Raw genomic sequence first — 15,005 nt, forward strand, 5'->3', positions numbered from 1 at the left:
TTAGAGCAAGATAGTGCTCTAGGTTCAGTTAGAACCTGTTGAATAGCCAGGTTTTCAGAGAAATTTTGAATTTTGGGAAAGATGTTTCATTCATAATATTGGCGGGTAGAGAGTTCCAGTGTCTGGGAGCCAGAATTTTAAAGCTGCTACCCCCCGATTTCTCTCTTTTGTATCTTGGGATTTCGAGGTATGCGTTCTTATTGGATCTGAGGAGTCTGGTCTGGGGTTTCTTCATGACTGTGTTGTTGAGGTATTTGGGGGCTTTGTTGGCCATGCATTTATGTGTGATGCTCAAGGTTTTAAATAGGATTCTGGCTTGGATGGGGAGCCAGTGGTGGTCTCTTCTGGTGTTGGAGATATGTTCAGATTTTTTGATGCCTAGGGCTGCTCTGAGGGATTTGTTCTGCATAAGTTGAAATTTGGCTAGATTGGATTTTGGAGGTGCCAAGGAAAAGGATATTACAATAGTCTAGCTTGGAGAGTATGAGAGCTCTGGCTAGTGTAACACAGTTGTTGGCTGAAAGGAATTTGCGACTAAGGGAGATGAGTTTGGAAGTGTAAGATGTGGATGAGGCTAGTGTGTTTACTTGTTTTGACATAGTTAAGGTGGCATCTAAATAAACGCCAAGGGTATTGACTTGTTTAAGTACAGGGATCGTGGTGCCGTTAATGGTGAATGATTTAAAGACAGGCTCGAGGGTAGCAATTTTGGAGGAGGAACCTAATATGAGGAGCTCTGTTTTGTCGTTGTTTAGACAGAGGCTGTTGTTGGCCATCCAGTTTTGTATGAAAGAGTAGATTTGGTTGACCAGTAGTGAGTGTTGTTCGTAATTACCTGAGAGTGGGATGAGGATTTGGGTGTCATCAGCAAAGTTGGTATAGATGACACCCATGGCATCCAAGGCTGCAAATAGCAGCTTAGTATAGGCATTATACAGAGTCGGGGTTAGGCAGGAGCCTTGCGGCACACCTGCCGGGACTGGCACAGTGTCTGCTGATTCTTTGCCGATGGATACTCTGGAGGTCCTATCTGCCAAGCATGATTTGATAGAGTCAGTGGCTTTCTTAGCTTGGTTGAAGTTGTTAGCTGAAGTATTACAGAGTTTATCATGGTCGACCAGATCAAAGGCTGCTGCGAGGTCCAGAAGCATTAGTAGGCAGAGTTTACCTGCTTCTCTGGTGGCATCCTATTGGATCTTCAGATCAAGGAGGGCTGTCTCTGTGCTATGGTTAGGGCGGAAACCTGACTGTCGGTCTCCTAACAGTTGGTAGTGTTCCAGATGGTTTTGTATTTGGAAGTAGGCTATTTTATTGATTATTTTTAGGAGAAATGAGACAGTTGTTATAGGTCGGTAGTTAGTGGGTATCGATGGGTCCAAGGTTGTTTTTTTTTAGAAGGGGTGTCACCCAAGCTTTTTTGATGATAGTGGGGACTGTGTTAGTGAGGAAAGAGGTGTTAACGAATTCGGTGATGATCGGTGTAAGGGTGGGGGCGCAGAGTTTCACTAGGTGGGAGGGGAATTGGCCTTCTTTACAGTTGGAGGCTTTAAGTTTCGTTATGGTGTCTAGTACTTCTTTGTGAGAAACTGGTGTGAATTGAAATGTGGCGCCAAGAGTGATGTTCGTTGGGGTCACTGCTATGGTAGGTGGAGTTTTGTCTGCTAGAAGTGTTTTTTTACTATCGATTTTGTTTTGCAGTAGTAGGATTTTGGGTGAAAGGGCATTGTGTATGGTAGTGCACCAGTCTTTACTAGTGTTGGTAGGTGCTGTAGTTTGACAGGGGTTTTCGAGCTCTCTAAGGATGGTCAACAGTTCTTTACTGTCTGAGGACGCATTAGTAATACGAAGGTTGAAGGCATTGGCTTTTTGGGTGATTATTGCTGTTTTGTATTTTTTATTGGCTTCCGCAAAGGCTGATGCTGCTTTTGGGGTGTTGTTTTTCTTGTGGAGGTGTTCAAGTGATCTTTTTATGCATCATAGGGCCACTAGTTCCTCATTAAACCAAAAGCAGGATCATTTGTCTCGTCTACAGGTTTTGGTGGTGATGGGAGCGAGTAGGTCAATGGTAGGGGTAAGTCTTTGTTGGTATTGTTCTGCTAGGTAGGCAGGGTTGTTGGTACCTAGTACCGTGTTGGCTAGAGCTGCACTCAGGCTGGAGTGAGGTTGTCAGATGAGAGCTTTTTAATATTTCTAGTTTCAAAAGTGTCTGGTTTTGTAGGAGTGATGTGGTCTATACTAGTGTTGTTTATTGTGAAGTTAATTACGAAGTGGTCTGACCATTTAACAGGGAGGATGGAGTCGATGGCGGCTTGAGAGTTGAGCGTGAGGAGCCAGTCCATGGTTCGTTTGGAGTGGGTAGGTTTGTTTATCAGTTGTGTGAAGTTCATTTCTGACATCGCTGTGTAGAAGGTTAGTGCATCAGGATCTAGGGGATCATTGTATCCTAGGTTGAGATCATCGAGGACTATACATTTGGTTTTGGGCTTGATGAAGGGAGTTAGAAGTAGAGGGATGTCAGATTGGGGTGGGTGTTTTTGTTAGGTGATCTGTACACTACTAAGAAGCTAGTAGTGGTTTTGGGGTTAGATGTATATTTTACTAGTAGGAGTTTGTAACCCTGTATTTATTCTAATAGGCAGTCTCTAATTTCCAAGGTGGTTCTGGCTATTGTGGCGACTCCGCCTCCTTGAGTGTTTGTCCTATCTGTTCTGAAGATACTGAAGCCCGGGGGGATGGCAAGAGCTAATAGTGGGCCTGCAGCTGGGTGTAGCCAGGTTTCAGTGACTACCAGCATATCAATATGATGGTCCTCGATAAGGTCATGAATAAGGTCATGGATTTCTATTGCATGGGCTCCTAGTGAGTGAGCGTTGATGAGTGTGCCATTGAGGGTAGAGGTGGGGGCAGGAGGTGGTGTGTTACCTAGGTTAGGGGAGAGATCAATGGTGTTGGTCTTGGTTTGTTGTTTGAGAGGTATGTAGTGGGGGCTTTTGTGTTGGTGATTATTGGGGGTGGTGTCTAGTTTGGTGAATGTGTTGGGTGCAGTGGTGAGTGAAATGGCTAAAAGGGACGTTTTGGTTCTAGTCATGAGTCTATTAAGTCTTTCACTACCCAGGATGGGTGTTGTCCTATCGTTGGTACTATTGGGTTGGGAGTGTTTATAAGTGGGAAGGTTGGGATTGAGGCTCAGCATGTCTAAGGTTGCTGTGTTCTTACTGGTGGCAGATGTAGTGTAGGAGGGTACATTTTGTGTGGGGAAAGGAGGGAGTGAGGGAAGGAATGGGGTAGGGCAGGAGATCGGGAAGTGTAATTGACATCCTAGTCTGGCTAAACCTTCATCAATCTTAATGAAGTGTCCTCTTGTGCACGGTGTGGAGTGGGGAATTTTGCAGAAAGGAACATGATGGTAGTCAGGAGAGCCAGCATTATATAGGTAGGGGCTGAATGGGCAGAGGCAGGGTTCAAAATAGCATTTGGGCACATAGGCTAAATACGATTATCCAGCACAGGTAGGTAGTGCACTAATGCAGATCACAGTTAGCAGTTGGGCACATGGGCTAAATACAATTATCAAGCACAGGTAGGTAGTGCACTAATGCAGATCACAGTTAGCAGTTGGGCACATAGGCAAACTACAACTAACCAGCACAGCACGGGTAGGAGATAGGCTGAAGCAGGGATCTATTGGCAATTAGGCATATAGGTTGGATGCAAATGATCACCAGTAGGAAAATAACAACCTAAGTACAACAGCAAGTATATTACTGATGATATTACTGAATATAGTTATGGGCCAGGTTGGGGTAAGCAGTATGAGGCACAGCAGCAATATGAGGATACACAGAAAGCGTGCTGGTAAGAGCAAAATTACTTTTGCCTATATATTGCTTACATAATACGATGTGAAAACCCAGCAGGGTCAGACAACCATGAGGTAGGGCAGCAGTACACAAGTGTAAGAGTCCAAAACAAGGGCAACAGAAAACGTGTCTTTTAAACTGTTCCAGGCAACAATGTGAGCAACATTCTGACGGAGTAAACAATACAGGATAAGTTGCAATGTGAGTTTGGCCATTAACACTGATGAGGGCTGCTTACCCCAGTAGATGAGCGACACATGAGCAGAGTCTTTCGGGTGGGTCCACGGAGGAGCAGGGGTCCTGGCACTAGGCACTTCCGGCTCCTGACAGGATTATGACAGGAGGAAGCTTGGGAAGTGTGTCTTAGGTAGTGGCCCGGCTTAAACGTCTGCCGGCTTGCTATTGGCCAGTATGTAGTACCTCCAGCCCAATCAGGATTAGGAGCTGGGTATGGTGTGTTTCCTCTTGTGGAACCTGCAAGAGAAATTGCGGGTGGCCATTTTTAAAAGGCTGAGGTCCTCGTGGTCTCCAATGGCGGCGAATGCATTGCTAAGTACTGGAGGCAAACGCTGTGCAAAACGAGTGGCATTAACCACAATATGGTTAAGGTGGCGAATTATGGAGGGCTCCAGATTGTAAAAAAAAACGTTTTTTTTTTCAGGCGGTGCAATGGGCTTTAGGGAGCGGCAACATGAGGCAGATTGCCTACCTTAGATGGGGGCACGCATCCTGGCAGGGCACTGCTCCTGCAGTGGGAGAGGGGAGCTCCAGCTCCGGCTGTGTTAAGGCAGCAGATGGATGGAAGTCACAAATCAATTGCTTGCTAAAATTGACCAACTCTGCTTAGTTCAAGATTATTAATCTGTATTTCACCCCAAATGCAGCACTGAAACAGCCACCATCCAGATGGACAATGACACTTTGCAAATGATCTATAAAGGTGAAGCATGCCAATTAGTCCTCTTCCACATCTCGGCTGCATTTAACCCAGGTGACCATGACACACTACTGCCCCTCTTACTCATGGAATGGGTTATGTAGGTAAATTCAATAAATGGTTTCCCTCATACCTACCTGAAAAACACCAGGCTATCCAGAGGTTCCTTGAGGTTTGCATGCCATAACATGGCCTGCAGTGTCCCCCAGGGCTCTATCCTCTTTCAGATATTATTCATTCTATACGTGGAACCCCTCAAAGAACTCCTTACTATTTTCCAAACATCACAAGAAACTGATGTGCGGCTGACACTCATGCCTAAAACAACACCCACCATTTAACAGGACTTGCTTCCATTCAACCATGAATGTCAACTTCCTTCTTGGAAACTAAACTTACCCAGACAAAATGTGTCCTCCTAGTACCCACAGCCATGTAAGCTCCCACTTAAAGATTACTTGACATTATGCACTTGGATGGAATTACCCAGCACGTCATCAGCACAAAATACTCTGTCAGATTAATTGTGGATAGCATCCTATCCCTTCAACGACGAATAGCTAGAGTTCTGAGTGGTAGTACAGACTCTGGAAATCTCTCACATAGATGAGGAAGACACCCTACTTGCAGGGCTCACAGCCACTATAGCTGGCCACATTAAGGTGACAGGCAACAATGCCGCCATCTCATCACATCACATGCAAGTTTGACCTCATCTCACCTACCCTATGCATGCTGAACTTGTTACAATTAAAGGACAATATCCCCTTACTAAATGCCAGAACACCACCTTACCAGGCAGCTAAGTTAAAAATCTCTAGAAAATCACACAATTGGCACAGTAGGACCATTGCCGGAATTGAGAAAAGACAGGTATTCAAGGTTAAAACTAGGAATATAATGCTTCTCTAACCTTTCTGAACAGAGCTGTGCTGCTTTTGGGATAGTTTTGTGCTATAAAAATTGAATACTACTACTAATAATAATAATCAGAATCATAATAATCATACTATTAATACTTTACCTGTGTTCGTAGTATGAAAAGAAAGCATGGACATTACCATTGTACTTTAGATTCCTTATCACATTTTCAGGATAATTACTGAAAATATGTCCTCATTCCTCTAGTGTTAGTGAGTTAACACATACATATTTGTTTGGGACAATTTGGGGTCCTCAAACTAAACATAACCAGGAGGGTGTAATTTGGGAGCCCACACTATAGAAGTAGAACGCAAATCTGATTTTATTTTTGGCATCCCACTCAAGAAATTGTATTTCTCTATTTCTTTCATGAGGGATTGAGATACAAGCAACAATTATTCTCCTTCTGGAGCAAAACCAATAATGTCCTATAACTCCCAAAATGAGTATTGCATGTATGAGGATGATTTATGAGATAGTGGGTTGCCCTCCTCTTGAAAACCTTCAGACCAAATTGCTGGAAAATAGTGGAGATTTACAGATCCTAAAATCCCACACTTCTGCTGATTCTGAATTGTACTGATTCAGTCTAGTCACACATACATGACACTGCCTGGCAAGTGATATGATTTTCTGGACATACAATAGCAATACATAGCATGGAATGGAAGTATCTGCACATACTTCATGCAAGAAATATGTGCCATATTGTTCAATACCTGGTAAAATGAAGATATACCTGAATTACTTGGAAAATGTTGGAATTACCTGGCAAAATGATGACAAAACATTATGTGAGAAGGGACATTCAGGTTTATGCTTACAAGATGTGTCATTAGGTTATGGTACATGGGCAAATAATGGCAATACCTGGCTTGCATGGCATATATTTCCACTACTGTGAGAGCCTCAAACCCCACTATGCACACAAATAGGAAAGTTGGTCTAGAGTCACTCATCTCTGGGCTCTGCCGCTCTATAAAACGTCTGTTCCTGAATGTTAAATCTGAAGACGCCAACCTGAAATTCATAACAACTATCTCTTCATAAAGGCTTTTCCATCAGATTAATGCCACTTTCCTTTGTGACCCATGATTAATGGGAACTTCAAGGTTAATTCCTGCAGCAGGAAGTTGTGAGCATGGGTTATGGACTATCTGACAGACTGCACCTCCCTGGTCCATTCGTGACTGTACTTATCACTGGGTTAATGTTTGCTGGCATGTGGCAGTGAATCATTAATCAGTCTTGATTGAGACTTTGCACTTTGTTCTAGAGTGCTGGCACTTAGGTTTGTTATCTTTATGCTAGTGTCATTAGCTAGTGGTGTTTGGGTATTTCAGTTCCCTGCAAAGGGGAAGCAGGGACTGAATCATGGACGGTATGTGGACAACGGACAAATTGCATGTGAGATCTTGACTATGTGCAGTCTCGAACTAACACACATTGGAATGCAGATATCATGGAGTACATACATGTTACCATGTCTCTGTGTTGACATACATTTCTTTCTGTGCTCTGAGGGACATATGCATGTTGTTCCGTAAAAGTGGTGTTATGCAAACTTACCTAGGAGCCATGCCCTATTTTCATGTCGTGATTCATGTCAGGAGCCTATATCTTAAGATCATGTAGTCATTGTAGACCCAATAAAACAGACATGTACAAATGAGGTCTGTGCCACACACTATCTGCATGTTGTGCTATTCTGTGTTATCCTTTTCTAACAAACAGCTCTATATCTGTTGATGGCACACGGCCAATATAGCTTTCATTTACATTCAGGAATCTAGCAAAAGCAAATAGTTTGACCTCAGTGTATTTAGAGTTGACTGTAGCTGGGGAATACAGAATTCTTCCCAACACAATGCAGGAAGGTGTTGTAGGCTTGGATCAATATCTTCGAAATATAGGACTTCATAATGTTGTTCGTAAGTGCCCTGGATTGATCCTGATGCCCAAAAGTGGAGCACTGTTACCATTTTATGCAGGGAAGATATGGCTGTATCACTAAACTGGTTGGGCTTAATGGCTATTTTGAATATCCCACACGATTGAATGTATAGTTAAATGATCAGACTGTTGGTGGCTTGTACTTGATTCTGGGCTGAGAGCCTAAACCTCTAGAACATTTCAGTCACAACAAATATTGGGGTTCTCCCCGGTGTAGGTCCCTACTCTACCGGGATCTACAGTCAACAAAACAATGTATTATTAATTTATTTAATGTGATTTAGTTTACATAATAAACTTTACACATACTACATAAAATATAACATATTAACCATATAACACATGAAAAACATTGACCAATGATATCTCATTCCATAATGCACCTTTCAAATACAAATAAACAATTAATCTCTAACCCATTTCAGTCTAACACAATTAAACATTCAAGGATTGCCTTTCACTTGCCATATGCCATAAAACATCTCACCATCGTTCCAAAACCTTTACTGTTCTAATGTTTATAGTGACCAATGGGCCTACTTATGAAGACTGCTATAAAAAGCTTCTATTCTGCAATTCAATGACACTTATTGATAATAACAGTCCCTAGTGCTTACAGTGTGATGCCCAGCATGGCTTCAATTTTTAACCAGCTGTTATACAAGGCAGTCAAAAAACGCATGCTATTGGGATTAGTGCAATAAAGCCAAAAGGTCATCTCCCCAATAGTTTCCCAATTATGCACATACATACAACAAAACAACACAATGAAGGGACTGTTGTTATGAGTAAAAACACAGCGTATTTGATTATCGTTCAACAGATGAAGTGATGTAGTTTGAGAAAGTGAGATTTGTTAAATAATATCTGTGGTAGGAAGTAGATGAACAGCCAATAACATTTGACGTAAGAAATGGTGGTAGTAAATACCCAGAGTTTTCACCCCTAACAACAATCCCTCAGTTGTGTTAAACCTTATAGCCATACATCACCCCCTGACACATGAGTGTAATATTCTGGACTGGCTGCTGCGCTTGCTCCTGGGCGGTCTACTGCAATGGTTGTTTGGCAGCCTAATGTTCTGCCCACTGCTCCTCAACCAGCGCTTCTGCCAATATTAGTGTAGTTTGCCCCATGTCTTTTAAGTGTTCTGCTTCTCCCCTCCCTCCAGGGTCTACTGTTGTGGTGTGTATTGCTAATGTTGCTATTTTATAGAGATATGGGCATTGTGTATTGTTAGTGGTTTGCACTTGTTTTCATGTGGTGCACATATTTGGAGATGGTTCTGTGGGTTGTTAAGGTTTCTCTATATGTATCAGAGCCCATAATTACAGAATGTCTATCGATTTAGTCGGTGGCATGTGCTTGCAGCAATGAGAATAACGGTGTTGCAGTCAATGTCTATGGGCCTGAAATCATATTGATAAATGCTTTGTTAAACAGGTCTTATTTTTACCCAACCTGGATAGGTAATCACTCACTGTTTCTAGGTCATGTGAATTTGTAAAAATTCAAATTCACATTTAAAAGTGATAGGCACTCCTATCACTTTTAAATGCGAATTTGAATGTGAAAATACTTACCCCATACTAATCTGATTTGCAAGGCAACATCAACCTCTTCACGAGATCCCTGTTCAAATACCTCGATCTGATGGGCATTTCATACACAAACTATGCCGATGATACGCAGGTCCTCATTTCTTAGTCAGGGGACTACGAAGCAGACCAAAAGACTCTCAATTCCATTTACTCCACTATCCAGACTTGGATGACCAAAAATTGGCTTTGCCTCAACAGTGAAAAGACCGAATTTCTTATCATTGGCTCTCCAGCCACAATCAAAAAAATGGGTCCCCAATACGACTCCTTTCTCATAGATGGCTCTTGTATTCCCGTATCCCAGTCAGTGAAAACACTAGGAGTTTACCTAGACTCAAACCTCACCATGACAAGACAGATGAATGCTATTTCATCTGCCGCAGGCTACCACTCAAAATTCATAACTGCTGCCAGGCCATTCCTAACGCAACAAAACGCTCTCACCATTGCTCGAGCAATCATAGGATCCCGCCTAGACTAGTGCAACACACTCCTACTAGGCACCTCAGCAAAGAACATCAAAACGCTTCAAACAGTGCAGAACAATGCCCTCAGAGCAACCACAGGTATTTCCAAGAGAGATCACATCTCGGACAGCAGAAAATCCATCCACTGGCTGCCCGTTAAAGAACGCATCCTTTTAAAGTCCCTTGCATTGACCCACAAGTGTCGCCATGACACAGCACCTCGCTACTTGTCGCAAGGATTCTCTGCGCCCACGTCAAACAGACCGGCGAGATCTCACCAAACTAACTGCCTCGCCATTCCCAAAAGCTTCAGGATTAGAGCTGGGGGCTCCAGCTTCCCAGTTCTAGCGGCAACTAACTGGAATCTACTTCCTCCATCCATTAGAGGCATTGAATCCCACATGGCCTTCAGAAAAACATTAAAAACCCTGCTGTTCGTTTAGCCATGTGCTCTTTACGCCTACATACAAGATCATAAAACGCTAGATCATAACCAGTGTTAACCACGCTGGTTACAATGTGTAATTCATAAAGCTGTGTAACACTGTCTGTGACAATGTAGACGCACCGACCCATGTAACTAAGTCACATTCTTGAAACAGCATTGCGATGCCTCTGGGCTGCCAGGTGCTTTACAAATATAAAACTAAATAAATAAATGAACATTCCAAACCAGCCATGTAGCCTGATAATTGGGACCCTACCATCCCTTGCAAATGTGACTGTCATTTTCTGACAAATCATTTACTTTTTAAATGAAATGGTGTTGTTGTTGTTGTGAGTGTTATTTCAAATGTAATGTTGTGGTTTCCTAAATACATTTCTCAAGGGATTTTACACAGTACTCTATGAAAGACACATGGAGCATGTGTTCTTTTTAACAATCTGGGTAGGTGGAGAGGGCATTGAGGTAATGTGTTTTCTCAATCACTGCAATAAAATGGAGGCATGCATTTGAGTTCATAGGAGCAGCTATATTTCAATAATGTAGGTGTATGCTTTATGCTCCAAAGCACTTAGTGCTTTGCTCCTACAGTTCCCGATTGCCCCTTACATCAAATCTGCCCAGTAATGAGTAGGAAAATATGTCTTACATGTGTAATGCCATATGTCTTGAGGCAAAGTTGTTTCTCAGTAAGATATATGAAATTGCACATTACAGTGTCATAAATATAAAGCAGGCCTACCATAAGAGGTTTAAGAACCAAAGCGTGGGGCTGATAAAGGCGAAAACTCAGTGTGCACACTACCATTTCATGGAGTATTGTGAGGAGACGGAGGCAGCCTATTGATGAGTTAGCATCACGTGACAATAAGTGGAAATCCATTTGCTTCATAATTAAGCCGTAACTCGGACACATAATGATACAGTGGGAAGCATGGAGGGATATCCTTCATTTTCAGTAGGTCGTGTCCTTTTGTGGACAAATTAAACAACTGCGTATGTTCCATAGAGTAGTGAGTGCTCATGTTAAGCGCTCTGAAGTGCTGCGTACAGAGAAGGAACTCAAACTTGCAGAGATCTGGGACGCCAGGAAGAAGCATTTCCATCGCGGTTGAACATGAACTGCATTGTTATTTTTTTTTATTTGAAATGATGTAGTAATTCAAATTATAAATGTTCATATTTCAAGAATGTTCGGCTTTTGGATTTAGTCATTTGCCACACATTCGACCTTTTAAAGATAGATATTTTGAATCAAGTGGCAGCCAACTACTTAATGTAAAACCTGGCACTATTTTCTTAGACTATTTTATGATTTTGGTAATTCCCATTGAGTTATGAGTGGCAAGCTGATTGACTCTTCCGTGCAGCGGTATACTCCATTTGTGATCCGGATTTTTGTTATTTGGAATCACGCTGTTCTTTTCAGGCATTCCTAACAGCTGATAGTAAAGAATAGGAAGCTAGAAAAACAGCTAATTAGTCAAGCTGAGGCTACAGACCCATTGGGGGAGTAGGAGTAGGAGTGCACTTTTAACTAAATGATACAGGTTTTTAAGTGGGCTGGAACAATCTGGGGCACAGATCATGTAGAGTGCAAAGGGTATCCCTGACATGGGGCTCTGTAGGGGATCCACCCACTAGCACCGACCACTGAAGGCAGCCCTATCACTGCACACTGAATGACATATGAGGAGGGATGCACAGCCTGTGGGTGTGGTTTGGTTATGTGCTCACCCATTGACTGCTCATGGCCATGCTAATCCCTATGACTATTTCAAGCCATGTCTTTCCCCTCCCTGCCCACAGCACCTCTTCATGGGAACTCTTTGAGCTCACTTTACTCAGGCCTTACCATCAAACGTTGCACTCTGAGTGCCTGCCAGTGTTTTTTTTCAAAACAGTCTTCTGAGATTTAATGACTTAATTGGAGTAGTAAACCCACTGCTGGTGTAATAAAAATGTCTTGCCAGGTCTGCCTTCAGCTAATCGATTTATAAGCATAGGGTTGTCCTTCACTGAAGTCCTGGTAAAAACAAACATTGGCAATGCCAGCAGTTTTGGCTTGTGCATACATATTAGGCACTTGCCAGGCACTACTAGTAGATGCCCACATACTTTCACCATTTTGCAACTGTTACCATCAATGGGCAGTTAATACCACTAAGGCTGTGCCCGGCAAGAGTCGTTCCCATGCCTACACAACATCCTTAACTGTTGCCATTGCCAATGCTTGTTTGTTCTTACTATTACTTGCCAGTTCAACATTCACACTGAATGGGATTGAAACAAAAAGTGGCATTGAAACAAAAAAATAATGTTTGCTTTTCTGCAGCCATTTGACAGCAATTTCTGCCATAAACCCGGCATGTCCATCATATGTCCAAGTACTCACATGGTCTTCAGTTACTGCATGGGGTCATATGCCTAAGCACTTCAACTATTTACCAGGTATTTCCATCAACTGTTTAGGTACTCATAACAGTATGCCTGTATGAAGTTCCCTACAAAGAAGTTAAACATATGCATTTTGTATTTTTCATCAAGTCTGAACATGATACATATCGAGTCAAATTTAATCTGTCTTAACTAAAGTTATGGCACCAAAAATACCTATATACGTTTATTTTCAGTAGCAAATCTAGAGTTAAGACATAGTTAAGATGATCACAACCATACCCATGTAATTCAGTGTGTGTGGGAAGTGATGAACTTCTTAACTTGAGTGGCCACCCTCCTGTAGACGTCCTCCTGGATTTCATGTGTTATCTCATTGTTAATCCCTACTGTGAAGTCATGTATGTGCTTCTGTGCTGAGTAAAAGGGAGTGGGAAACTCTGAGTTAATTTGGTTGTCACGTACCACACCCACTGAATTTCATGGGTTTTAATGCAATAGATCAGATAATGCTGAAGGTCCACTGCAAGCAAGAAACATTTTATGCAAAATGACCAACTTGGTGTTTTAGCATACCTTTCGAAAATATTTTTTGTGGACACTCCCTTTTTTCTTGCTTAAATGTACCACGCAATTATTGCAAAAAGTGTTTGCATCAATGAAAAAACAAGATGGTATCTTTTTAATTTCTGAAAGATCTCAGGTGCTGTAATGCACAATTCGAGATGTATGACTGGGCACCCCCTCCTCCATCATATTTAAAAAAAAAAGAAACTACTGGCCAGAATTACACACAACCAAAAGAAGGCATACCTGTATTGCTCCCTGCCCAATTTTCTTTTTTAGTGGATGTTCATCCTGCAGTTTTTGCGTTAAGGGTGTTAAATGGAAACACTGTTTTCTCTTCCGTAAAATGACCAGAGGGCGGGTGAAAACAGCCTACTTTTGTTTTCCTAATACCATATGAGTCATTTAACACATTTTCTAGAAAATTAAGAGCTTGCAAGAGGCCATGCATGCCACAGAATTGTTTTGGAACATTCCATCCAAATCTGTCAAGCGAGTCAAATGTTTTAGCAACAAAATTTTAGGAAACGATAAAGCAAATTATTCAGTGTGGGGTGGAGATCCTATGATAAATGTACACTCACACCTGCCCGCTTTCACTTATATGTATGTGATCAATAGGCATGTGTGTATGATATATTTCATAACATATATTACATAAATGCAATTATTTGACATATTGTTTTTTTATCACATTATGTGATAATTTATTGACAACTATCTTAAGTCCCTTCACTCCAAAATGTCTCAAATACAAGGCGTGTAGATCTGTTTGAGATGTTATCTATACTTTCAGTACTAGGTCTCTCCTTGATATTAAACAGGGATTACAATATCTGCCCTTGTATGTCCCACTCATAATTTAATCAGCTGAACTGCTGTCAGGGACACAAGTGTTCTGGTGTGTGTCATGAAAATATGATTGGTGTACCTAAAATTAAAACCATTAACTGGGAAGCGAGGAGTCCAGCAGCTTTGACTATGATCCTAATCAGCCAATTATTTTCCTGGAGTACAGTATAACCACCATGCAACGTGTGTGGCTAGCTTCTGCTCATCTGCCAACCCTCCCCCCCCCCCCCGCCACCACTGTCACCTCCAGTTGCATTTCTAGTGAAGGCAAATGCTGATTAGCAGCCTCAGTTATCTCAGTGAGAGTAACTGCTCACCAGCCATAAAACTCTCTTTGTATTTCATGTGAGGGGCGGGGCATCAAAGATCCTGCACATGTCATTGACCCTGATTTTAGAAGCTTTCCTTGGAAGTTAGCAGCCCAAGGATGTTTTTTGGGTAAGATTTCAAATAATATTGTGTAGAAATGTTTGTATTTATCATTACATTTTAGGACATTTTGTAGGTTATGGCTGTTCACAGTTTAGAAAAACAATGCTTTCTGTGAGGTTTAAAGATAGCTCTTAAGGTTGCTCTCATTTTTAAGAAGTTGATTGTTCAATCCAGTACACTAACAATGCTATATCTATTAAGTGTGCAAAAATAAATACAATCTTAAGCACAGCATTATATTTCACTTTGTGCCAGAATACATTTAGCATAACTCTGACAAATTTGCTTAGAAACTCTTTGTATGCTTCCTTGAAGACTGCTGTGTTGAAAGCGCAAAACAACAGCATATGGACATGCTACAGTCAGGGTTGGGGTTGATAAATGAAAACCTGGCACGCAAGTTCAAATAGGGCACCGTTACCATAGGAAGATTGCTTTTGTGTGTCCCCCCATTATTAATTATGTTGTTTAAGGAGATTTTTGCTTAAGATAACCCTAAAAAGCAGCTATAGTATGTCAGCACTGCAAACATAAATCAATCAATTATTCAATTCCACAATTAAAATGTAA

Source organism: Ambystoma mexicanum, chromosome 6p (genome assembly GCF_040938575.1).
Source record: "Ambystoma mexicanum isolate Mex_15411 chromosome 6p, UKY_AmexF1_1, whole genome shotgun sequence".
Taxonomy (NCBI): Eukaryota; Metazoa; Chordata; class Amphibia; order Caudata; family Ambystomatidae; genus Ambystoma; species Ambystoma mexicanum.